The following is a 26985-nucleotide window of genomic DNA, read 5'->3' as shown; positions in this document are numbered from 1 at the left end:
AAATCGTAGTATTGTTGTTTCTTCTCATTGTTTCTTCTCATCAACTTAGCTTGATAGATTGACAATAATTGCTATTTACATCTGTTTGGAATCCTATCTTGCATCATGCCTATAATTTACTGATTTTTAAAAGCCTCCACGGTCATGATCATAACCAATGTCAGCCCTTCTCAATGATGTTACATAGCTAGCTGGTAAAACTACAATGAAAAATAAATGCAAAATGCAACAATTTCAAAGATTTTACTGAGTTACAGTTCATATAAGGAAGTCAGTCAATTTAAATACATTCATTAGGCCCTAATCTATGGATTTCGCATGACTAGAAATACAGATAATGTACGACCACATATACCTTAAAAAAAGGTAGGGGCGTGGATCAGAAAACCAGTCAGTATCTGGTGTGACCACCGTTTGCCTCATGCAGCGTGACACATCTCCTTTGCATAGAGTTGATCAGGCTGTTTATTGTGGCCTGTGGAATGTTGTCCCAGTCCTCTTTAATGGCTGTGGCAAGTTGCTGGATATTATCAGGAACTGGAACATGCCGTCGTACACGTCGAACCAGAGCATCCCAGACATGCTCAATGGGGGGCGTTTCTGGTGAGTATGCAGGCCATGGAAGAACTGGGATATTTTCAGTTTTCAGGAAATGTGTACACATCCTTGCAACATGGGGCCGTGCATTATCATGCTGAAACATGAGGTGATGGCGGCGGATAAATGGTACGACAATGTGCCTCAGAATCTCATCACGGTATTGCAATGCATTCAAATTACCATTGATAAAATGCAATTGTTTTCATTTTCCGTATCTTATGCTTGCCCATACCATAACCCCACCGTCACCAAGGGGCACTCTGTTCACAACGTTGAGATCAGCAACGGGAGCTCCTGAGTGATGCAGCGGTCTAAGGCATTGCTTCTCAGTGCTAGAGGCATTAGTACAGGCCTTAGTTCGATTCCGGGCTGTTAACCAACCGGCTGTGATTGGGAGTCCCATAGGGTTGGTTGGCCCAGCGTCGTTCGGGTTAGAGTTTGCCCTGGGTAGACTGCCATTGTAAGAAATTCTTTGTTTTTAACTGACTTGTCTAGTTAAATAAAAAATAAATAAAATAAAAAACGCTCGCACACATGACACAATGTCTGCTTTCTACCCGGTACAGTTGAAACTGGGATTCATCCGTGAAGAGCACAATTCTCCTGCGTGCCAGTGGCCTTCGAAGGTTTACGACACCGAACTGCAGTCAGGTCAAACCCTGGTGAGGATGACCAGCACGCAGATGAGCTTCCCTGAGACAGTTTATGCAGAAATCCTTCGGTTGTGAAAACCCAAAGTTTCGTCAGCTGTCCTGGTGGCTGGTTTCAGTTGATCCCGCAGGTGAAGAAGCCAAATGTGGAGGTCCTGGGCTGGCGTAGATACACGCGGTCTGCGGTTGTGAGGCGGGTTGGACATACTGCCAAATCTTCTAAAACAATGTAGGAGGCGGCAGCTCTGGTGGACATTCCTGCAATCAGCATGCCAATTGCATGTTCCCTCAACTTGAGATATCTGTGAAATTTTGTTGTGTGACAAAACTGCACATTCTAGAGTGGCCTTTTATTGTCCCCAGCAAAAGGTGCACCTGTGTGATATAAATATGGGACCAACACTGCATGTTGCGTTTATATTTCTGTTCATCATTTACAGTTTCTGATGTTTGCAAATTTGCAAAAAAGTTACAAATGGTAGCATATAGTAACAAGTTAGCAGGTGCCAGGCTAACTAGCTATCCAACTCCAGTCATGTGCTCACGTTTGCTGGTAAACCTAGCTTAGGTGGCTGGTTGTAAGTTAAGCTTGCTGTTTAGTAGCCATATTTATGACTAAAAAGAGAATACGTTTTTAAATCGAGATACAATAGATCTCCAATTGTAAAACCTAAACCTAGATGTAGTTTTTCAGAGACTGGAAAAAATGTGTCAGCTTATATATTTAGGAATAAATCAACTGACAGGAACATTGCTGAAAGACATCCAATGGCTCTATCGAACAAGGACAACCATATCAACAAGCACAAAAACATATAGTGTGATGAGTATCACATAAAGTCTTTGTGAAATGCCACAAAGCAGGACTACATTTAATTTCAGATCTTGCCCCCCAGATCAGTACACCAGAAGCCGAAATAGGGTGTATATTCAGCACGAGATGCCCAGACCTACATTTACATTACATTTAAGTCATTTGGCAGACGCTCTTATCCAGAGCGACTTACAAATTGGTGAATTCACCTTATGACATCCAGTGGAACAGCCACTTTACAATAGTGCATCTAAATCATTTAAGGGGGGGGGTGAGAAGGATTACTTTATCCTATCCTAGGTATTCCTTAAAGAGGTGGGGTTTCAGGTGTCTCCGGAAGGTGGTGATTGACTCCGCTGTCCTGGCGTCGTGAGGGAGTTTGTTCCACCATTGGGGGGCCAGAGCAGCGAACAGTTTTGACTGGGCTGAGCGGGAACTGTACTTCCTCAGTGGTAGGGTGGCGAGCAGGCCAGAGGTGGATGAACGCAGTGCCCTTGTTTGGGTGTAGGGCCTGATCAGAGCCTGGAGGTACTGCGGTGCCGTTCCCCTCACAGCTCCGTAGGCAAGCACCATGGTCTTGTAGCGGATGCGAGCTTCAACTGGAAGCCAGTGGAGAAAGCGGAGGAGCGGGGTGACGTGAGAGAACTTGGGAAGGTTGAACACCAGACGGGCTGCGGCGTTCTGGATGAGTTGTAGGGGTTTAATGACCTGCCTTCCTACTGGGAAATTATGTGTGAAACACATCTCACTGACCTAGAAATGCCTTGGACATGATGAAAACAAGCCCATATTCCCCAAGGGTGAAATTCCCCTTTATGAGAAGAGGGAAAGGGTGATCGATAGCAGTTGCTTCACAAGGCTGAAAATATATGATCTAAGTGATTGATAGTTGGTATTCCACAGTCATAAAAGCATAGGCAGCATAGGCAGCAACTTTATAGAGATGAGATTCTATGATTTGGAATGAAATAATATAGTCATCAAATAAAACAAATATTTTATTAAAGTCATGTAAATAAATGATGCAGTAACGGGCAGTCACTCCAATCATGGGACTTTTCTTAAACCTCTTAGGGATCTCTTGTAGCGCCAATCCCGTTAACGGGAATGATTTGACAACACCCAGTGAAATAGCAGCAGGCCAAATTCAAAAACCGAAATACTCATAATAATAATTAATAAATCACACAAGTGTTATACACCGGTTTAAAGATCAACTTCTTGTTATTCCAGTCACAGTGTCAGATTTCAAAAAGGCTTTACGGCTAAAGCAAACCATGCTATTATCTGAGGACAGCACCCCAGCAAACATACACATGAAAATCATAATTCAACCCGCCAGACACAACACAAAGTCAGAAATAACATATAATGCATGCCTTACCTTTGAAGATCATCTTCTGTTGGCACTCCAATATGTCCATTAAACATCACAAATGGTCCTTTTGTTCGATAAATTCTGTCGTATATCCAAAATGTCAATTTATTTGGTGCATATGATTCAGAAAATACACCGATTCCAACTCACGCAACATGACTACACATTATCTAATTTGTTACCTGTAAACTTGATCCAATCATTTCAAACAACTTTCCTAATCCAACTTTAGGTATTTTTAAACATAAATAATCAATCAAATTTAAGATGGAAAAAACTGCATTCAATACCGGAGGAAAACAAAGTGGAGCGAGCTTTTAGATCACGCGCCCCAACCACAACAGTACACATCACTAGACCCTCGTTCTGAACAGGGCTACTTCTTCATTTCTCAAAGGAAAAACCTCAACCAATTTCTAAAGACTGTTGACATCCAGTGGAAGCGATAGGAACTGCAAGCCACTGCCTTAGAATTATAGATTCCCAATGAAAACATGTTGAAAAGAGAGTGACCTAAAAAAAAAGATCCTGGATGGTTTGTCCTCTGTGTTTCGCCTGCCAAATAAGTTCTGTTATACTCACAGACATCATTCAAACCATTTTAGAAACGTCAGAGTGTTTTCTATCCAAATCTACTACTACTATGCATATCCTAGCTTCTGGGCCTGAGTATCAGGCAGTTTACTTTGGGCACACTTTTCATCCGGACTGAAAATAGTGCCCCCTAGCCTTAAGAGATTTTAAGTGTCTTGTTCAGTGTTGTTACAGCATTCAGTCCACATAATGCATATAGCAGTTAATGTTGAAAAAAAGTGATCTTTTTTTATAATCGCACAGCACTAATATAGCTCCATTGTTCTATTTAATTTCATTACTTGTGTTACTATTTAATTAGAATTATTATTATTAAACTGCATCGTTGGGAAGGGCTCGTAAGTAAGCATTTCACGGTAAAGTTTTCACTGGTTGTTTTCGGCACAAAATGTATTTGATTAATATTGGCTGTGTGTGTCAGACTGTGGACCACCTGTCAGGATGTCTAGGAGGGAAGGCTGTCAGACTCAGAATGGGAGAAGGCATGAGAAGAAGAGTAAGAGAACGGTCCAGTGCAGAAACAACTCTAAGCCCTAGGCTTTTCATGTATCCACTGCAACTTAGCCACTTCTTATACTGAACAAAAATATAAATGCAACAATTTAAATGATTTTACTGAGTTACACTTCATATGAGGAAATCAGTCAATTTAAATAAATTCATTAGGCCCTAATCTATGGATTTCACATGACTGGGCAATGGTGAAGCCATGGGTGGGCCAATCATGAGTTTATCCACACAAAAGGGCTTTATTACAGACAGAAATACTCTGGTGGACAAAGCAGAGTCTTTACATCCCTTGATAACTACACCATAGCACCCATCGAGTTTAACAGAGAGGCGACAAAGACATCTACGTGTAAACATATGCATTGCATTCCTTTCCTGAATGAGCGGTCGTTCATGTGCAAAGTATTCATATTCCCGTGAGCATAGCTTCCAACTGTATGTACTATAAGTCCACTCTCTTTGTCTCTCAAGCTCTTTATATTATTGATATCATATTGATCCAAGATGGCATAGCAGTCAGACGTCCTTTGTCCTCGTCTTGTCGTGTCCCGTGTATATATATAGTTACATATTTCTTCACATATCTTTAACATATTTTCTTTTCCAAAAACTCAACTTCAAAACACTCTCCTGCAACCCGCCTCACCAATTAAAAAAAAAGTATTATTTACCTCAAATCTGAAATCCACAATAGAAGCTCGCCAGAAGCTAACCAGAAGCTAACCAGAAGCTAGCCAATTTACTGGGTAATGTTAGTATTCAGCTAACCAAGGTGTGTAGTCATCAGCTATCCTTTAGCTCGAAAAGCTATTGCCAGTTTTTTACAATGCGACTCAGACCAGAACATACCGGACCTATTTTTCTCTTCATAACCCCGGATTTCAACCATAAGCTCTGGACATTTTCACCTGGATCTCGCAGCTAGCTAGTTGCTATCCGTGTGACTATTGGCTTACGTCGATCCAGGAGCAAACATCAATTATTCCGGAGCTAGCCAGCTGAAGAGTTCCATCAGCCACTCCTGGGCTACAATCACCTATCCGGACCCGTTTTACTGCCGATGCGGAGCCCCACCGGGCCTTCATGACTGGACTACCGACGTTATCTGCTCGAGGGAGTTATCCAACTTGCCCCTCTGTTGCGACGTTACCTGAACGCCCATCTGTGGCCCGCTAATTGTCAGCTGTCTTATCGGCTGCTATCTGAATAGGTCTATCGGACGATTTTTCTTGGGTCACTATAACTATATCTATTTTGCTAATTGGATTGATCCCCTCTACCACACGGAACCCCACTAATCTACCGACGGAAACGCACGATGTGGCTAAAAACAGACCTCCATCCTATGCTAGCTTGCTACCGATGGCCGGGCTAGCTGTCTGAATCACCGTGATCCCAACCAACCTCACTATTCACTGGATCCTTATGATCACTCAACTAAGCATGCCTCTCCTTAATGTCAATATGCCTTGTCCATTGCTGTTCTGGTTAGTGTTTATTGGCTTATTTCACTGTAGAGCCTCTAGCCCTGCTCATTATACCTTATCCAACCTTTCAGTTCCACCACCCACACATGCGATGACATCACCTGGTTTCAATTATGTTTCTAGAGACAATATCTCTCTCATCATCACTCAATACGTAGGTTAGCCTCCACTGTATTCACATCCTACCATTCCTTTGTCTGTACACTTTACCTTGAAGCTATTTTTATCGCCCCCAGTTCCGGATGTTCTAGACGACCAATTCTCATAGCTTTTAGCCATACCCTTATCCTACTCATCCTCTATTCCTCTGGTGATGTAGAGGTGAATCCAGGCCCTGCAGTGCCTAGCTCCACTCCTATTCCCCAGGCGCTCTCTTTTGATGACGTCTGTAACCGTAATAGCCTTGGTTTCATGCATGTTAACATTAGAAGCCTCCTCCCTAAGTTTGTTTTATTCACTGCTTTAGCACACTCTGCCAACCCGGATGTTCTAGCCGTGTCTGAATCCTGGCTTAGGAAGACCACCAAAAATTCTGAAATCTTCATCCCTAACTACAACATTTTCAGACAAGATAGAACGGCCAAAGGGGGCGGTGTTGCAATCTACTGCAAAGATAGCCTGCAGAGTTCTGTCCTACTATCCAGGTCTGTACACAAACAATTTGAACTTCTACTTTTAAAATCCACCTCTCTAAAAACAAGTCTCTCACTGTTGCCGCCTGCTATAGACCACCCTCTGCCTCCAGCTGTGCTCTGGACACAATATGTAAACCGATTGCCCCCCATCTATCTCCAGAGCTCGTGCTGCTAGGCGACCGAAACAGGAACATGCTTAACACCCCAGCTACCCTACAATCTAAGCTTGATGCCCTCAATCTCACACAAATTATCAATGAACCTACCAGGTACCACCCCAAAACCATAAACACTGGCACCCTCATAGATATCGTCCTAACCAACTTGCCCTCTAAATACACCTCTGCTGTTTTCAACCAAGATCTCAGCGATCACTGCCTCATTGCCTGCATCCGTAATGGGTCAGCGGTCAAACGACCTCCACTCATCACTGTCAAACGCTCCCTGAAACACTTCAGCGAGCAGGCCTTTATAATCGACCTGGCTGGGGTATCCTGGAAGGATAACCAAAGTGTAAGAAGTGGATCAAAGCGCAGCTTTGTAAGTGTTCATGTTTTAATAATAGAACTGAACACTGAATAACAAAACCAACAAAGAGAACAAACGAAACCGAAACAGTTCTCTTTGGTGCAGACACAAAAACAGAAAACAACTTCCCACAAAACACCGGTGGGAAAAGGCTACCTTTTCAGACACAATGATAGACAGCTGCCTCTGATTGAGAACCACACCCGGCCAAACACACAGAAGTAGAAAACATAGAACACAAAACATAGAATGCCCACCCCAACTCACTCCCTGACCAAACCAAAATAGAGACATAAAAATTATCTCTAAGGTCAGGGCGTGACATCCACTGCAAATCTACCATTCCAGTGTTTTACTTGCTATATTGTATTTACTTCGCCACCATGGCCTTTTTTTTGCCTTTACCTCCATTATCTCACCTCATTTGCTCAAATTGTATATAGACTTATTTTTCTGCTGTATTATTGACTGTATGTTTATTTTACTCCATGTGTAACTCTGTGTTGTTGTTTTTGTCGAACTTCTTTGCTTTATCCCCACCCCCTTTCCATTGTGTAACAAGCCGTTATATCGGGTTAGTCCACTAGGGACTTTTCATTGCATTATGTTTGTGATCAATATAACCTATACCGTGTGTGTGTGTGTGTGTTTGTAATTCTGTGTGATTGTTTAGTTAGTTAGTAAATAAATAATTAAGCCAATTTGTGTATCGCTGATTCATCACTTAGGCTAGGGTTTGTGCAGATATCCAAGGATTATGCGACGTTCAGAATGAGACTGATATGAAAAAATTGATGATTGATGACTGGTATGATATTGATGTGTTCTTGAGTTAATTCGGGAAACGGTAACTCATTAAAAAAACTTTTCTCATGGTGCTCCAAATTTCTAGTGAATTGATTGGTACATGATTAATTTAATCAAGTAATAATTAAACGTAGGAGGTAATTATTCGATGAATAGCAGTCATCACATTAATGATAGTCACGTCACGACACCAGTTATTTCAGAGGCTGTATGTGTTAAGTGTCTCACATTAGGAGTGCGGATTTAGGATCAGTTTTGCCAAGTTAGACAAGTGCCTGTAGGAGCTATGGGTTGTGTCTGGACTGGGCCAACTTTGCATTACCTCACCCAGCCTGCTGCACTAAAACTTCAGGCATTGTCATGAAGATATTTTACGCCACCATTCTTCATAATTTATGTGCAGTCAGCCATTGAGCTTTGTGCATTTTGCATGGCTTTGTTGCCTCTTTGGCTCCAAAGACCTTGTTGTTTACTGTTATAATTACTGAACAATTTGTAGGCCTATGTTTAGTTTAGTTGTGATAAATTGTGCTTTCCCAATGTTCTCAAGCCATTGTCTTTATCATCACTTGGCACTTTATCATCACTTTTTGGCTGCAGAATGACCAACCTCAAGCTTCCTCCAGTTGCTCTGGTCTCTGGCAGGTTTTGCAGTTTGATGTGGTCTAAAATAAAGCTCCAGTAAATTGTGTGTACATTTGGTAGTGTAAATATTGGCTTTGGTCTGCCAGCCTTCAGAATGTCAAAAATATTTTTAAAGGTACACATTTTGTGACAGCAGACCGAAGGTATAATTTAACATGGTTAATTATAAATGTCATCACCCACCCTTGATCCGACTGACACATTGTTCAAGCATAATAAATCAAATGGAGACGCCAGTAGCAGTGTTTCCCATTAGTGCCGGCTGTCGGCTAATCAGCCGGTTACGGACTCATTTTCAGTCGGCTACATTTTCCACTTCATATTTACTAGGCTACTTTTCATTTTCATTTAAAAGATTCAATTTGCAAGTCCGTCGAGACCTCTCCCACTAGAATGAACGATATGCATCTTCTACCGATCTATTGATAGGATAGGCGCCTGTCAGTCACAAAGTGAGAGATGACAGGGAAATGTGCCAGAGAGGAAGAGGCGAAGTGAGAGGTTTCACCCTCGCCAAAATCTGTCCAAAATAAGCCCAAAGCATTTCTATGGGCTTATTTTGGACCTAAGCTTGTCGCCTGCCTTACCACCTTTGGGACAACGATTCACATTGTTAGGTAGAAGACATAAGCATCTCGTCATTATATACAATGCATCCGGACCCCTTCACTTTTTCCACATTTTGTTATGTTACAGCCTTAGTCTAAAATGGATTATATAAAAATAAATCTTCATCAATCTACACACAACCCATAACAAAGAAGCGAAAACAGGTTTTTAGAATTTTTTGCAAATGTACTAAAAATAAAAAATGTAAATACCTTATTTACGTAAGTATTCAGACCCTTTGCTATGAGACTCAAAATTGAGCTTGGGTGCATCCTGTTTCCATTGATCAACCTTGAGATGTTTCTACAACTTGATTGGAGTCCACTGTGGTAAATTCAATTGATTGGACATAATTTGGAAAAGTCCCAGAGTTGACAGTGCATGTCAGAGCAAAAACCAAGCCATGAGGTCGAAGGAATTGTCCGTAGAGCTTCGAGACAAGATTTTGTCGAGGCACCGATCTGGGAAGTTGTACCAAACATTTATGCAGCCTTGAAGGTCCCCAAGAACACAGTGGCCTCCAACATTCTTAAATGGAAGAAGCTTGGAATGACCAAGACTCTTCCGAGAACTAGCCGCCCGGGCCAAACTGAGCAATCGGGGTAGAAGGTTCTTGGTCAGAGTGGTCACTCTGATAAAGCTCCAGAGTTCCTCTGTGGAGATGGGAGAACCTTCCAGAAGGACAACCATCTCTGCAGCACTCCACCCATCAGGCCTGTATGGTAGAGTGACCAGACGGAAGCCACTCCTCAGTAAAAGGCACATGACAGCCCGCTTGGAGTTTCCCAAAAGGCACCTAAAGGACTCTCAGACCATGAGCAACAAGATTCTCTGGATTGAACACTTTGGCCTGAATGCCAAGAATCACGTCTGGAGGAAACCAGACACCACTCATCACCTGGCCAATACCATCCCTATGGTGAAGCATGGTGGTGGCAGCATCATGCTGTGTGGATGTTTTTCAGCAGGATGAACTGGGAGACTAGTCAGGATTGAGGGAAAGATGAATGAAGCAAATTGCACAGAGATCCGCGCTCAGGACCTCAGACTTGGGCGAAGGTTCACCTTCCAACAAGACAATGACCCTAAGCACACAGCCAAGAAAACACAGGAGTGGCTTCAGGACAAGTCTCTGAATGTCCTTGAATGGCCCAGCCAGAGCCTGGACTTGAACCCGATCTAACATCTCTGGAGAGACCTCAAAATAGCTGTGCAGCGACGCTCCTCATCCAACCTGACAGAGCTTGAGAGGATCTGCAGAGAAGAATGGGAGAAATACAGGTGTGCCAAGCTTGTAGCGTCATACTCAAGACTCTGTTAGTCAAAGCTGCTTCATCAAAGTACTGAGTAAAGGGTCTGAATAATTGTGTAAATGTGATATTTCAGTTATATTTTTAAAATACATTTTCAAAAATTCATAAAAAAACAGTTTTTGCTTTGTGGGGTATTGTGTGTAGATTGATGAGCTTGGGTGCATCCTTTAGCACAAGGTTGTAACGTAACAAAATGAGTAGAAAGTGAAGGGGTCTGAATACTTTCCGAATGCACCGTACAGATCTCTGGTACAGTCAAATGTCTATACACTGAGGAGGGAGAGAGTGTGATGCTTGTGAATTTTAATGTCCCATGTTGACTAATGTAAGTTGTAACAATGAGTCAAAATCCAGGATTTAGCCTAATTATTGTTTTCTGACACATTCATTTATTTTCTTTTGCGTGTTTCACATAGCCAGCACGCATATTAGGCTATTTAGGCCACTGTGTGTTGATTGTCAACTAAACAGCAAGTGTTGACAAGTTCATAAAAGGTGTCAAACTGACTGAATAAAGTGACGTCATTACTGTTTTTATCGACACAAAATAGTTAAATGGAAATGCACCCAAGTAGGCAATTGTCACACCTATTTTCTATGAAAACTTTCTAAATGTCGACCAAAAATCCCTGGACAAGTTAACAGAAACATAGCTACTGTCTGGCAAGACCCAACATCCTGGGAAATCATTTGGTTTATGTGTCCTGATGCGATACCATGGACATATAACCACATTGCATGATTTATGAATAACAACGGGAAGAGGAGATCAACTTTATTCAGTCAGTTTGACACCTTTTATGAACTTGTCAACACTTGCTGTTTAGTTGACAATCAACACACAGTGGCCTAAATAGCCTAATATGCGTGCTGGCTATGTGGACACACAAAAGTACTTGTTACATTTTGAATGCTTAGCAGGACAGGAAAATGGTCTAATTCACACAATTATCAAGAGAAAATCCCTGGTCACCCCTACTGCCTCTGATCTGGCAGACTCACTAAATACTAAATGCTTCATTTGTAAATTATGTCTGAGGGTAGGGGCATGCCCCTGGCTCTCTGTAAAAAAAACACATGAAAATGGTGCGGTCTGGTTTGATTAATATTAGGCATTTAAAATTATTTATACTTTTACTTTTAATACTTCAGTATAGCAATTACATTTCCTTTTGATACTGAAGTATATTTAAAACCAAATACTTTTAGACTTTTACTCAAGTAGGATTTTACAGGGTGACTTTCACTTTTACTTGAGTAATTTTCTATTAAGGTATGTTTACTTTTACTCAAGTATGACAATTGGGTACTTTTTCCAACACTGCCCTGCACATGCAACATTTTGGCAATTCATATCTTGCAGTACAACTCTAAATAAAACTTTAATCTCAAGGGAATTGTCACGAATATTACCGATGTTGGCTCCCCTTCTGGTTCAGGTGGCGCTCGGCGGTTGTCGTCGCCGGTCTACTAGCTGCCACCGATCCTTTGTTCTGTGTTAGTTTGTTTTTGTCTAATTGGTTTCACCTGTTCCTTGTTTGGTTGTTAGGGTGGGGTTATTTAAGTTTGTTTAGCCCGCTACTGTTTGTGCGGGCTTGTTCTACTGTAATTGTGAGAGGTGTTAGTATTTGTGTTGGCTTTTTTCCCGCTGTCCTAGTATTTTACTAAAGGGTACTATTTGTTTTAATAGTTACGCCCGTGTTGGGTATATACTATTTTGTTCTTTTGATTTTGGACATTAAAGTGTGTTTTTCCCGCATCCTTTGTTCTCTGCGCCTGACTCCACACCCACTCACTCATTGAGCGTTACAGGAATATGGGTTAAATGTTTAATCTTCTTTTACTTAGAAAATCATATATTCACATTGAATTAATACATTATCAATAATACAATTGTAAATTCATGTCTTTCTACACAATACCACAACGCATTTTTCCAATCTGGGAGGTGAACTTGAAAAGCTATTCAATCATTTCACTATGTATTTCAGATGGAATCAAGGCATTATAATGTACCAGAGGCCACCAAAATAGAGATTGTCCTGTAAAACTTTTTGGGAAACATATGTTCTCTCCCTTTCCCTTTCTATCTTTTCATTGTCAAGCACTTATTTTTGAGCTCAGTGCTCATATGTAGAGGCCAGACTTGAGGAGTATCAGTCCTGGACAGAGGGTCAGACTGGTGCAGATGTTGGGTGTTCTCTGACTACCACCTCTGAGTACTGGGCCTATGCAGACTGCAAGTACATGGCACTGCTGCTCCAAGACAAGACATGTTTGAGGTAAACTACTCTCTATTTCAGATATACACACCCTCCTCAATCAATCTCATGATGCTACACAGTCACATATATCTTATATAATCAAGGAACTGAAAAACATCATTAAGAATTATTAGTCTTTTCAGCACTGACATAATGTTGAGATGGATTACATGTTGTCACTGCAATTTGTCTGCCTGTGATTTCTTACTTTTTGTATGCTATTTCTGTCCTCAATCACTAACTTTCTGTTTGCAGGTTGCCAGGTGTGATGAGTAACTTGTAGGGCGGTTGAGGACACGGCCCACATTAAGTGCTCAGCCTTAGACAGATTCAAGCCATGGGGTTAGTTCTATGGAATGTTCAAGTGGTTCTGTCACAATCAAAAGCCTGTCCCTTGAATCACTGCTGAATTAAAGCCATTTTGGTTAACACATGGGCTGCTCTGATCTGTTATATTCAATGCACAGACACAACTATATGGGATTTTTCCTCAGTCCATTCAGGTCAAGAGATGTATTTGAAATTCCATTCTTTAATAAAGTTGTACTCAGAGAAAATAATGGATGATTATCAATTTGTGCCGTAATTTTTTATTTATTCATCAATTGAATTTAAATGAAATTGAGTCCAGTTCTGACAGTATCACACCAACATGTAAATGTCAAACAGATGCATGGATATCTTTAATGAATTCCTTTGCCCCATCAGCGATCCTGGAGAAGCTAACTAGCCTAAGCCTAAATTGATACAGACAAATCAAATGTGACAACTTTAGCAATCAGCAGACATTCTCTCTCTTTTTGATGATACCCTGTCGTGATAGGACAGACATTTTCAGTGGAACTTTTCAATGGCAGCCCTTTTCCTTTTGAGTCCTCGGGCAGTCAAGGCCTTGAACGTCCACTCTAGTTCGAGCTGGCCTCCGCTAATTCATTTTCCTTTAATGATAATAGATGCTTAAGGGGCGGCCTGCATTTTTTTCACAGGTCTGACGAAATTCATGCCTTAAAGACAGGCAGTCAGATGCCTTTTTAAATGATGAATAGTGCCATTTAAAAGTTGCTGAAAGCCAAGATTGTGAAGTCTATCATTTACAGTTGCCTGAACATGGTAATGGTTTCATTATCCAGGGTGCTGGGCAGAAACCCCACTTTTTTTGTTGCTTTTTAACAGGAAATGATTGACAGCCCAAATGGTTTGACAAAGAGCCTACAGACAACAAACATCTTGTTTCCTCTAGAGAGTGTCTGTCCCAATTGGCATCCTATTCCTACATAGTGCACTACTTTTGACCAGGGCCCATAGGGGTCTGGTGAAAAGTAGTACAATATATAGGGCATAAGGTGTCATTTGGGGTACAACCTTTGTTGACAGTCATTGCACTGCCTATTAAGCAACCAATGAGATGGTGAATGGACATACATTTTCAACTGTGTCTAATGACAATGGAGGTTTCCCTCGGGATGTATTGCTGCCATACCGTAATATTGAAACTGCTCATGGCACATTGACATATTTGTGCCATGAATATGAATTGTTTTCTTTACAATTACATATTTAAAATGTTAGATGATATTATTTAAATAGATGACCGCATAATTTGATATGAGATTATAGCAACCATGAATATACAGTATGATTGGTAATTACAGTGTTAGTAAGCAACTCACTGCCTTCCTGAAGACAAACAATGTATATGAAATGCTTCAGTCTGGTTTTAGACCCCATCATAGCACTGAGACGGCACTTGTGAAGGTGGTAAATGACATTTTAATGGCATCGGACCGAGGCTCTGCATCTGTCCTCGTGCTCCTAGACCTTAGTGCTGCTTTTGATACCATCGATCACCACATTCTTTTGGAGAGATTGGAAACCCAAATTGGTCTACACGGTCAAGTTCTGGCCTGGTTTAGATCTTATCTGTCGGAAAGATATCAGTTTGTCTCTGTGGATGGTTTGTCCTCTGACAAATCAACTGTAAATTTCGGTGTTCCTCAAGGTTCCGTTTTAGGACCGCTGTTGTTTTCACTATATATTTTACCTCTTGGGGATGTTATTCGAAAACATAATGTTAACTTTCACTGCTATGCGGATGATACACAGCTGTACATTTCAATGAAACATGGTGAAGCCCCAAAATTGCCCTCGCTAGAAGCATGTGTTTCAGACATAAGGAAGTGGATGGCAGCAAACTTTCTACTTTTAAACTCGGATAAAACAGAGATGCTTGTTCTAGGTCCCAAGAAACAAAGAGATCTTCTGTTGAATCTGACAATTAATCTTAATGGTTGTACAGTCATCTCAAATAAAACTGTGAAGGACCTCGGCGTTACTCTGGACCCTGATCTCTCTTTTGAAGAACATATCAAGACCATTTCAAGGACAGCTTTTTTCCATCTACGTAACATTGCAAAAATCAGAAACTTTCTGTCCAAAAATGATGCAGAAAAATTAATCCATGCTTTTGTCACTTCTAGGTTAGACTACTGCAATGCTCTACTTTCCGGCTACCCGGATAAAGCACTAAATAAACTTCAGTTAGTGCTAAATACGGCTGCTAGAATCCTGACTAGAACCAAAAAATTTGATCATATTACTCCAGTGCTAGCCTCCCTACACTGGCTTCCTGTCAAAGCAAGGGCTGATTTCAAGGTTTTACTGCTAACCTACAAAGCATTGCATGGGCTTGCTCCTCCTATCTCTCTGATTTGGTCCTGCCGTACATACCTACACGTACGCTACGGTCACAAGACGCAGGCCTCCTAATTGTCCCTAGAATTTCTAAGCAAACAGCTGGAGGCAGGGCTTTCTCCTATAGAGCTCCATTTTTATGGAACGGTCTGCCTACCCATGTCAGAGACGCAAACTCGGTCTCAACCTTTAAGTCTTTACTGAAGACTCATCTCTTCAGTGGGTCATATGATTGAGTGTAGTCTGGCCCAGGAGTGGGAAGGTGAACGGAAAGGCTCTGGAGCAACGAACCACCCTTGCTGTCTCTGCCTGGCCGGTTCCCCTCTTTCCACTGGGATTCTCTGCCTCTAACCCTATTACAGGGGCTGAGTCACTGGCTTGCTGGGGCTCTCTCATGCCGTCCCTGAGGGGGTGCGTCACCTGAGTGGGTTGATTCACTGATGTGGTCATCCTGTCTGGGTTGGCGCCCCCCCCCTTGGGTTGTGCCGTGGCGGAGATCTTTGCGGGCTATACTCAGCTTTGTCTCAGGATGGTAAGTTGGTGGTTGAAGATATCCCTCCAGTGGTGTGGGGGCTGTGCTTTGGCATAGTGGGTGGGGTTATATCCTTCCTGTTTGGCCCTGTCCGGGGGTGTCCTCGGGTGGGGCCACAGTGTCTCCTGACCCCTCCTGTCTCAGCCTTCAGTATTTATGCTGCAGTAGTTTATGTGTCGGGGGCTGGGGTCGGTTTGTTATATCTGGAGTACTTCTCCTGTCCAATTCGGTGTCCTGTGTGAATCTAAGTGTGCGTTCTCTAATTCTCTCCTTCTCTCTCTCGGAGGACCTGAGCCCTAGGACCATGCCCCAGGACTACCTGACATGATGACTCCTTGCTGTCCCCAGTCCACCTGGCCGTGCTGCTGCTCCAGTTTCAACTGAACCGCGGCCCTAGGACCATGCCCCAGGACTACTTGACATGATGACTCCTTGCTGTCCCCAGTCCACCTGGCCGTGCTGCTGCTCCAGTTTCAACTGTTCTGCCTTATTATTATTCGACCATGCTGGTCATTTATGAACATTTGAACATCTTGGCCATGTTCTGTTATAATCTCTACCCGGCACAGCCAGAAGAGGACTGGCCACCCCACATAGCCTGGTTCCTCTCTAGGTTTCTTCCTAGGTTTTGGCTTTTCTAGGGAGTTTTTCCTAGCCACCGTGCTTCTACACCTGCATTGCTTGCTGTTTGGGGTTTTAGGCTGGGTTTCTGTACAGCACTTTGAGATATCAGCTGATGTACGAAGGGCTATATAAATAAATTTGATTTGATTTGATTTGATTTGAACTGTATTGTGTGCATTACAGGACGTGGTGTGGTCTCAGTTTGGGTTCCTGGGTTGTAGTGGGAGAGACAGCACATTGTGGATTGATACAGAAGGTGCCAATACTCTCTGACACCTGAACTCCTATGGGTAGAACCTGGTACTACAGGTGCAAGGAAGGTAATTGTACAGAACTGGGTTGTGTTCAGTAGGCACAAAACAAGAAAAATAAAAACTGAAATGGAGAAGGACTACCTGGATATGTCCAATAAGAAGCACCTTTTGTTTTCTGTTGCTAATTGTTTTGCTTCAATGAGCCCTAATGAACAAAACATATCTCACTGGCAAGTGGTAGTAGTGCACACAGACGACGGATGTTTCCCTTCACAGAGGGAATTGTACAATAGATTAGAATGAAACAATTTAACAGCATTATAGCTGAGAAGAAAGGAGTGGTACTGGAGTCAGACAATAGATACAGCAAATCAATAGAATGAGAACTGTCTGTAGGGCAAAGATCTACTCACCATTCATCCCTCTATCTCTGAGGAAAGAAGGTTTAGAAACTACTTTTGGAGGAAGTAGAGGTGGCTGTTTTTATTTCCTGGGAGGGGAGTGGGGTGAGAGTCAGGAGGGAAGTGGGGTGAGGGGCTGAGAGGAGGGAGGTGAGGGGCTGAGAAGAGGGTAGGGAGACAGAGGGGAAGGGGATGAAACTCACTTGGGGAGATCATCAGATGGGTTCTCTGGTCCCTGAAAGAGAAAGTCATTCATCGAGGTCTCATGAGCGAGAGATGGGGGTATGAGGTGAGGCTCTTTAGATCAGAGATATTAGTTGTGTGGAGCACGGAGTCTGACAAAAATACAAATATATTTGTGCATATTATCTTCTCACTGCTTTCACATATGAAGATCACTAGCCTTGTTTCTTTAAATTGGCTGTTGAAACCTTTCACATTGATGTGATGACCTAACCAAAGAACTCACATTACATAATATTTCAATAAAGAGATATTATATTGAACTATAGCTTAAATTGAATGGCGATAGATTCCAGGTTTCCTCAACTCCATAGAATAGAACCATTGTGGTTTTAAGTTGTATTTGTCACATGCTGAAGTACAGTAACATGCTTAACTTGCAATGAAGCATGCAATGGCTTTGGTGAAGATGGCTTTCCCTTTAAAATAAACTGAACCTAGATCAGCACTCCTACCCAGGTATATTTCAGGAAGCGTTGGCACCTGTTCCCCCCTGCAAACAAGCGGTCTGTATCCCAGCAGGATTCTCTTTGAGGAGTCTAGTGTGACGTACTCCAGCCAGACCTCCAAAGGTTCCCCACAGACACACCAAGGCTCACAGTCACCCTCTAGCCTGGACAGGTACACACTGTGCCAGATCCTCCCTTGATCATGCTTTTTAATTTCAGGAGTAGGCTTAATCTGTGTCAAGGGAGTCAGGAAGCAGGTGCAGAAGGTGAGTTTAATAATAAGAAACATGAAGATAATCAAAACAGGGGTAGCGTATTCAACATAAACCATACCAATACTGCCTGAAGACTGAGGCTACTGAAGGCTAAATAAAAGGGAAAGTAATCAGGGTGATGATGAAGTCCAGGTGTGCGCAATGATGGTTGCCAGGTGTGCGTAATATGGGTTGATAGGACCGGTGGTTAGTAGACTGGCGACGTCGAGTGCCGGAGCGGAAGTGACAGGAGAAGGCGTGACAGTACCCCCCTCCACTAGCCGCAGGAGGACGCCAGGCCCATACCCTCCCAGTACACCAGGTACTGGAGCCAACCCCCACGACGTCGGGAGTCCAAGAGGGACCTGACGGCAAAGGTGAGACTCCCATCGATGTCCAGGGGTGGGTAACCAGGAACCACTGGGTAGTTGTAATCTATAGGTTACCTCGTTGACCGGAGGACCTTAAAGGGCCCCATAAACCGGAGACTCAGCTTCCTACAGAGGCAGAGCAGGAGGTTCCCGGTGGCGAGCCAGACACGATCACCAGGATGGAATACGGGAGCCTCAGTCTGCCGGCTCAACCTGCTCCTTCTGAACTACTCGTCTGCCGCAGAAGCGTCGGTCTGGCTTGGGGTTCATGGAGCCAGAGCTGGTTGATATCCCAGGACACACTGGAAGGGGATCTGCCCGGTGGAGGAGTGGCACAGTGAATTCTGGGTGTCCAGGGATGGAACCAGGCCAGCACCTAAGGAACCTCCCCAGCTCCTGGTTCATCCTCTCCACATGCCCGGTGGACTGAGGCCGGTACCCAGAAGTGAGGCTGACGGTGACCCCCAGCTTCTCCATGAAGGCTTTCCATACCCGTGACGTGAATTGGAGGCCACTATCGGAGACGATGTTCTCCGGAAGACCATAGTGTCGGAAGACCTGCTGGAACTGTGCCTCAGCAACCTGGAGAGCAGTAGGGAGACCGGAGAGAGGAATAAAATGGCAGGATTTAGAGAATCATCTTATTCCACAGTCTGGAAGATGAGGGCGTACTCTGCAGTGATCTGGGCACCCTGACGGAGCAGTCGCTCACCTCCCGCTCTGCCCTCAGGTGGATGATCGAAGATCGCCATAAACAGAGCCATGAACCTCTCATAGGAACTCAGCTCCTCCTCTCCTAGAAGGCGTATACATCGTCGCTGACCTGGGCAGACTGCTGGATCGGCTGGGGATCTGGCTCGCTGGGACGACCCGTGGTAGAGGATCATCCACTAGTTGGAGATGAATTCTTGCGGGTGGTGGAGAACGTGGAGGACCTGATCCATTACCGTACCCAGTTGAACCAGCTGGTCATGGTGTTGACGGAGTAGGTGTTCCTGTTCGTCGACCATCTGGGAGATATCCTTAACTTCTGCTGCTTCCATATCTTGAGAGGCAGTATTCTGTAACGTATACACAGGGAGTCAGGAAGAAGGTGAGTTTAATAATAAAACCATGACTATGCTCAAAACAGGCGTAAACCAAAACTGCCTGAAGACTGAGCTACTGGGGGCTAAATAAAGGGAGAGTAATCAGGGTGATGATGAAGTTCAGGTGTGCGTAACGATGGGGAGCAGGTGTGTGCAATGATGGTTTCCATGTGTGCGTAATGTGGATTGGAAGGACCGGTGGTTAGTAGACCGGCCACGTTGAGTGCCAGAACAGGAGAGCGGGACAATTATATGTTTGTTTTATCGGTTAATAATTGAGTAATCGTGACAGAACAGAAGCTTTAATGTTAAACATTATTGACTCTCAAAAGGAGCATGTTTCTCTGCCTCAGCGCACAGCCTCTCATCTGTTAGGATTCAGGATTGGTGATAAGGACTTTGGTTTATAAATCCAATTAAGACCTAGCAATAATCTATAACACTGGCTGCTGTGGATTGTTCTGGCAGAACAGAGCAGAGATTCACTATGGATGAAGAGGACAGGTATGCTACATGAAAGTAAGATTGAAACATCAGCCACCAGACTTCTAGGAGTTCCAAATAGCACGCTATTCCCTATATACTCCACTTATATTGACCAGATTCACCAATTCAGACGCAGCAGCCCTAGTCAATGGAATATTAATCATTGGAAGGTTCAGCCTTACTCAACCCCACATTGCTGCTGCACAGTATGAGATCTGAGTGAGCTTGCAGGTCAAAGATGTTTAAATAATTTAAATTCTCTTTGTCTCATTATTGATACTTTGGTTTGTGACCACTGGCCTTTTCCTGTCTTGATACTGACTCTAGAAGCTAATTAGGAGAGGGGTTGTGTTGTCTTTTGTCTCTGTGATACCCACCACTCTTTCACCCTTCAGATTCCAGCAGTATAAGCCAGCACATCCACACGCTCTCTTTGAGTCAAGACAGTGGCAAAGCAATGAGTCTCTGTCCCACTTCCTATCTCTGGGAAACTAAGTGCTCCTGCAGAATACTGATGAAGTTAGTTACAAGTGCTACCACTAAGAAACAAAACAGTGGGGGCTGTTCAATTGGTTTACAAGTTAAACCTATTATGTAGGTACATGACACCTAGTTTAAAGGGAACTTCAAAGAATTAGGTCTTTAGAGGTTATACACTTATAACAGACGTTTGTTGTACAAAGTTGTGGATGGGAAACCAAGCATTATCGTACAGGTTATCCTGCACTATTATCTCATAGGTGATTAACTTTCAGATTTTTAACAACTCATTTCTGTTGTTTTCCACGGGTCCATGTCTGTGGGGTTGAACTAGGACGTATCGTCTATTGTGTCAAGACTAAGCCCAGTTACCCCCAGAATAAAACACTTATCACTGTGATTTATTGAAATATTGTTAAGTCTGTCCAAATCAAACATAGCACGCAGTAGACTTCTCTCGAGGCTGAATGAATTAAGACTGCAGTGGAACCAGAGGATCAATATGGCCTGTTCACTTGAATAAAGACCAGAGCCACATTATGAATTGGACAGAAGCCTCTTAGAGGGAGTGGAGGGAGGTCACAAGCTGCCATCTAGTGGCTAGTGTCCCCACTGTGTTGAACCAGTCTCAAATTTCTGTTTCATATGTCACGAACCGGCTCGAAGCCCGTAACAAAAAAAAGAGACGACTTGGAGATAAGGAATAACAACTGAGGCAACCTATATACAAATAAAACCGGGGACCAACAAGGACCCCGGAACACCACACCAATCACACAAACAACAAAATACCGCCCTGGATCCTAGTCCCACTGCCCCAGCCAACCTCGCCCTCCCCAGACCTCAGCAACCTTTGGCAACAGGAAGCAACCTTTAAGAGGAAAGAAGAAAACGAGGCCAGAAGGGAACAGACAGGAGCAACAGAACAGGACAATACCAAACAAAATAAACAACGGTCAGTCATGTAGACATTCAGGAACAGGGCGCACGAGACCGCGTCAGCAACAAGTTCCAACGAAAAGAACATCTCAGGGTCCTTCCATTAAATTTTGGCAACCATAAGTTTACAACAATATCAAATGAGCCCAGGCACAACTAAGAGCGACCCCTAGGTAAACGATGGGGCGGGGTAGCCTAGTGGTTAGAGCGTTGGACAAGTAACCGGAAGGTTGCGAGTTCAAACCCCCGAGCTGACAAGGTACAAATCTGTCGTTCTGCCCCTGAACAGGCAGTTAACCCACTGTTCCCAGGCTGTCATTGAAAATAAGAATGTGTTCTTAACAGACTTGCCTGGTTAAATAAAGGTACAATTAAAAAAAAAAACCTGGGTCACCTTCCCAGAGCAAACTCTCCCTGAGAACCTTCCTTCCCTAACTAAATCTAGCAGCTCTTGTTGCAACTTGATTTTAGTACGCTCCAAATCCTGTTTAAATGCCAATTCCTTTTCATACTTTACACGATCATGCTCTAGCTTAACACAATCATGCTCTAGTCGTAACAGAAGCAGTTATTTTTGGAGTTCAAAAGACTACTAGGGCTAACAGATGGAGCGGCGATAGAAATGGGGAAACGGCGAGTCCTCGGCAGAGGCTGCCCCAGTGGGACCTTCAAGAATACCACTTTGCATCAGATTGGACATTTTACGTTTATCACTAATTTCAACCTAGTAGTGATCAGCGATCTTCAACAGATGCTCTTTAGTACATATTTGAACAGTTCCTCTGATGGAAAGCGAATGAACTTGTCTACATTAGACACCATAGTCACAAGTAAATACAAAATTATTCTCTTCCCTCTGCTGAGCACACCAGACCACAAGAGAAATGCCAATCACACTGGGCACCACAGAAGACAGATGAGATATATGGGGCTTCCCCAAATCCTACAATAATTCAACCCTAGTCTTTGTGCGGATTCATGGTGTGTAATGACACACTGTACCCCACTGTTAAGAGAAAACCCCCACCAGCACACTGGCAGATTCCCCCCAAGCCACAGATGTGCCACCGAGACAACTGCTGAGTCCACACAAAAACAAAATAACCATGCCCAACCTATTCCAAAAAGAAACACATCGCTAAGCCTAACAGGGAAAAAAAGAAAGGCTATAGCTCCAGGTAACGAATGGCACTACCCTACCTATTTCTCCTACTGAGGTACACTGCAGATTGTCTTCACCTCAGACCGATGTCCCAACAGAGAGTAGAGCAAGAGTTTCCAGCCTGGGCAGGGGCCTGGAAACTAACCAATGTACTCTCCAACGCAGCACACAATCAACTATCCACCGCAGTGGAAAGTTTACCAAACAAAGAGGCAACCAACACAGCACCAAACATTATAACTAAAAAATCTGTAACAAAATATGCAAACAAAGCACCTACAGAGGTTTCAAACATTAACTCCACATTTTCTACCAAACAATACACATACCAGTTAGCCTAATGACACTAGTATTAGTCCTTCATAATGCCAGAAAGTGCAATACACCAAAATGTCTAGGAACCAACTTTATGATCCTGGATGACTCACACCACAAAGCAAAAATCATAACTTCAAAATCCCAGCTGACTCGCACCACAACATGAGAAACATACCTTCAAAACCCCAGATGAGTCCCCACTTGTCGCGAACCAGCTCAAAGCCCGTAACAAAAAAGGGAGACAACATGGAGATATGGAATAACAAAGATACATTTATTAACTGAGGTAACCTATATACAAATAAACAATGGTGTTTAGTCAATAGTGTAAGTGAGTGGTTGCATGTATAGAAGTGATAATGAGGCGCGATGCCAACACAAACAACCCAGCCACAACAACCTCAAACAGCATGTCTGCATGGAGAGAGTCTCCTCAATGAATGGGGAAGAGGTCTATTTATCCCAGGACACACCCAGGCCCATGTGTGTCCCATTTAGCTGACGACCCTCCCAGCTCCGCCCACCGACATCCTAATAAGGAAAACAAGAGCAAAGAGAAAGAATTTGGCAGACAGACCGGGAGGGTCATCACACAGAGCACTCAGCATTCTAATCTTTACAGTCCTTGACTCCTTCAGCTCTATTACTTATTGACTGGCTATGCTCTGCTCTCTGACCCCTGGACTGTGATCTGTGGTGCTAGAAGACAATTCCAGACATTTTTGGCTCCTTCAGTACTCCTACTAAGAAATACGTTCCTTATCCATATTCCTACCTATCACATTGCGTTTCGTCTGACATCTGACCCTGTTGCCCTCCTACTCCAATAGGTGCCATGTGGAGTCTGTCGACCCTGTTAACGTCTCCATCAACTCCTGGACTGAGTTGGTAAGTACAGTAAAGTCACCTCATATGCTTCAGAGGAAATTAAACGTTTCAGAGGGCCGTATTTACAGCTTGATGTGGTTTTCCCACCACAAGCTACCCCTAACGCCCATAGGACACTGGTCAAAAGTAGTGCACTATATAGGGAATAGGGTGTCATTTGGGACGCAGCCTCACGAGGGATGGATGTGACGGGTATTGAGATTCCCTGATGATGACTGTGGGTTTTTGAGTAATGAACAGGCCTCAGAGTAAAGCTATGGCTGTCATAATGATTTGTGGGTGTGCATGTAAAGGAGTGGTGCACTGCATAACACATTGATATATCTAGATGAGAGGAATGTGTATTCAGGTAGTGTGTCACCTCTGGTGCCTCCTGATAACTGGCTCTGAGACAACGTCACAGACACAATCAATTATGCCTGCTGCACATAATGTCTTTATCAGCGACTTCTTTCCCATGATAGGAGTTTTTCTTTCTTCTTCCGGATCTGATACAGGAAGTTGATGATGAGGCCAGAGTAGGCGAGGCCCTCGCCATAACCATCGTCTGTGCTCTGAGGACGACACTTAGTAACGACAATGATGATGACTGGCTCAATCCCACTGAGGTACAGTATCCTGATCCTTGGTCCCAGATCTGTTTGTGCTGTCTTTTTATTTGTTTGTTTTTTAAATTGCACCTTTATTTAACCAGGTAGGCTAGTTGAGAACAAGTTCTCATTTACAACTGCAACCTGGCCAAGATAAAGCAAAGCAGTGTGACACAAACAACAACACAGAGATACACATGGAATAAACAAACATACAGTCAATAATACAATAGGGAAAAGTCTATATACAGTTGAATATATACCAATTGTCATTGACAATGACCATAGGACTTGTGAAGACGACATAAACAGATCTTGGACCAGGTTACCTTGACCCCGACTTATCCTCTTCACGCTCTACTGTATGTCAAAATATTGACAGTTCAGTTGGCACTTGTCACAAGCCACAATGAACCCTCTGTACCTTGCAGAATCTGATGGTACATTTGTCATGCACACTCAGGGTCATTCTCAGTGCAGTCCGACTATTTGTTGTCCTTATAAGAACATAGATCACAGGGAGGAATTTGTCCCATTTGGCTGAGGTCCAGGGAAAGACAAAAGTCCCAGGAATGCAGCATAGAACAACAGAGAGGAGATGACTGAATTCCAACCCACCCATATTGACAAATCTGTCTAGCTCCAATTAGCATTCAAGCATTTGAGTTGTTGACTGACCTTATGCTAGAGATTGCCTAGCCTAAAACTTGGCTTTTTAGGTAAGAAATTAAGAGCTCGAAAGAGGGTACAGAACAAAGGATTATGTGTGTGAGACTAGTTAAGAGACAGAGACCTTGTAAACATACAGTCCTGACCATAGTCCCTGAGGTATGTCAACCCTGAGTAAGGTGGATTGTGCCGAAACATTGGTTCTTTTGGTTTAGACTATCTTTATTTGTCTGAAGGAGGGGTTGCTGGTACTGATGTGAACATGCAGTACCTGAAGCTGGCTGTGAGGGCCTGAATAGAGAAGAGAGTGACAACAAGTCACCGTGACTAACAGATCCAGGATACCCCAGCAGGGGGTCATCCAGGGACCCGTACAGAGGCATATCGTGACTCCAAGGGCCAAGCTTAGAACACTAGCCCTTCATCACCACCAGCAGAGGACTCCTACTCACCCTCCTCCTCCTTACAATCTACTGTAGCCTTCGGCCCCCACCTCATCCCTCTGACGTGGAACCAGAATGGCAAACAGAAAACTACAGAGCAGAACCCCAAAGAGAAAGATGGACCATCAACATCCAAAGACATTGACATAGTCAGGCCTAGCAGACCTGGTTGTGGGAGTAGAGCCCACATCAGCATGGAGGGGAGACATGTCCAACCGCCAGTTCAGCCTCAGACCCTCTAGTGTTACCAGAGCCAGGCTACAGAGATATAGGAAGGCCACCACCTGGGGACAGATACGAGGGTGACGGTGCACACTGCCCCATATCCATCATCGCCAACGACCTACTGCAGTGCCTGGTTCACCCTAAGCTAATCACTAGACTCACTGAACTACTGATGGAGAAACAGTCATATCAGGGACAGCCCCAACATAGCCTCATAGTCTGCATTACAATGTTCATACTAGCATACTACTTAGAATGAATGCCATACTACATTACTTCATACTAAGTGGTAAGCTAATATATGGATATTGCAGCAGAGTCTAACACTCACAGAAGAAGTAGATTGACTGTTAAAAGAGTAGTTAACTATTTTACAACTTGATGTTAGATGGTTAATTGCCTGGAAAGTAGTCTATGGGCCAGGAGGAACTGTAATCTATGGTTCAGTTCTCTTTAAACATCCACCACAAACTTCAGCTAACTTTAGCCACCACAAGCTAACAATCAATGGAAGTGATGGGACATGTGAGCATGTTTTTTTCAATGGCCAAATCACCTTTAACATAAAACTAAATGTGGAGTTGATTTTAATTGATTTCAAGGGATTTTGACTTTTTCCATGCTCTCTCTTCCATTGATTGTTAGCTTGTGGTGGCTAAGGTTAGCTGGCATTTGTTGTGGCTGTTTAAAGAAAAACTATAATTCAGGGTTCAGTTATCTTGGCCCATCGACTAATTTATGGGTTAAGAAACATCTAATATCAAGTTGTAAAATAGTGAACTACTCATTTAATTAAGTTCCCTCAATTGTTAAAAAGCATGAAAACAGTAATCTGTAAGTATATCGTTTTGGACTTAGTTGGGTAACACTTGAAAAGCACCACAACACTCATCAAAGAAGTAGATTGTAAATAAGTTCCCTTAAGTGTTAAAAAGGGGGAAGGAGATCAGTAAGAGACAGTTGACTTGAGTACCTGAGGTAGTGAAGGTAGATCATAGTTGTAAAACCTCTGACAGTGGCTCTTTTGTCCTCTAATACTACTGC

General features: G+C 43.2%; 1 pseudogene; it reads left to right on the top strand.

Moving 5' to 3' along the window:
- The first annotated feature begins 673 nt into the window (after positions 1 to 673).
- Positions 674 to 26200, top strand: LOC135519555 (HSPB1-associated protein 1 homolog; annotated as a pseudogene).
- Positions 26201 to 26985: the final 785 nt, after the last annotated feature.

Source organism: Oncorhynchus masou, chromosome 29, assembly GCF_036934945.1.
Source record: "Oncorhynchus masou masou isolate Uvic2021 chromosome 29, UVic_Omas_1.1, whole genome shotgun sequence".
NCBI lineage: Eukaryota > Metazoa > Chordata > Actinopteri > Salmoniformes > Salmonidae > Oncorhynchus > Oncorhynchus masou.
Note: the sequence above shows the minus strand (reverse complement) of the source record. Positions and strands in the feature narration are given on the sequence as shown.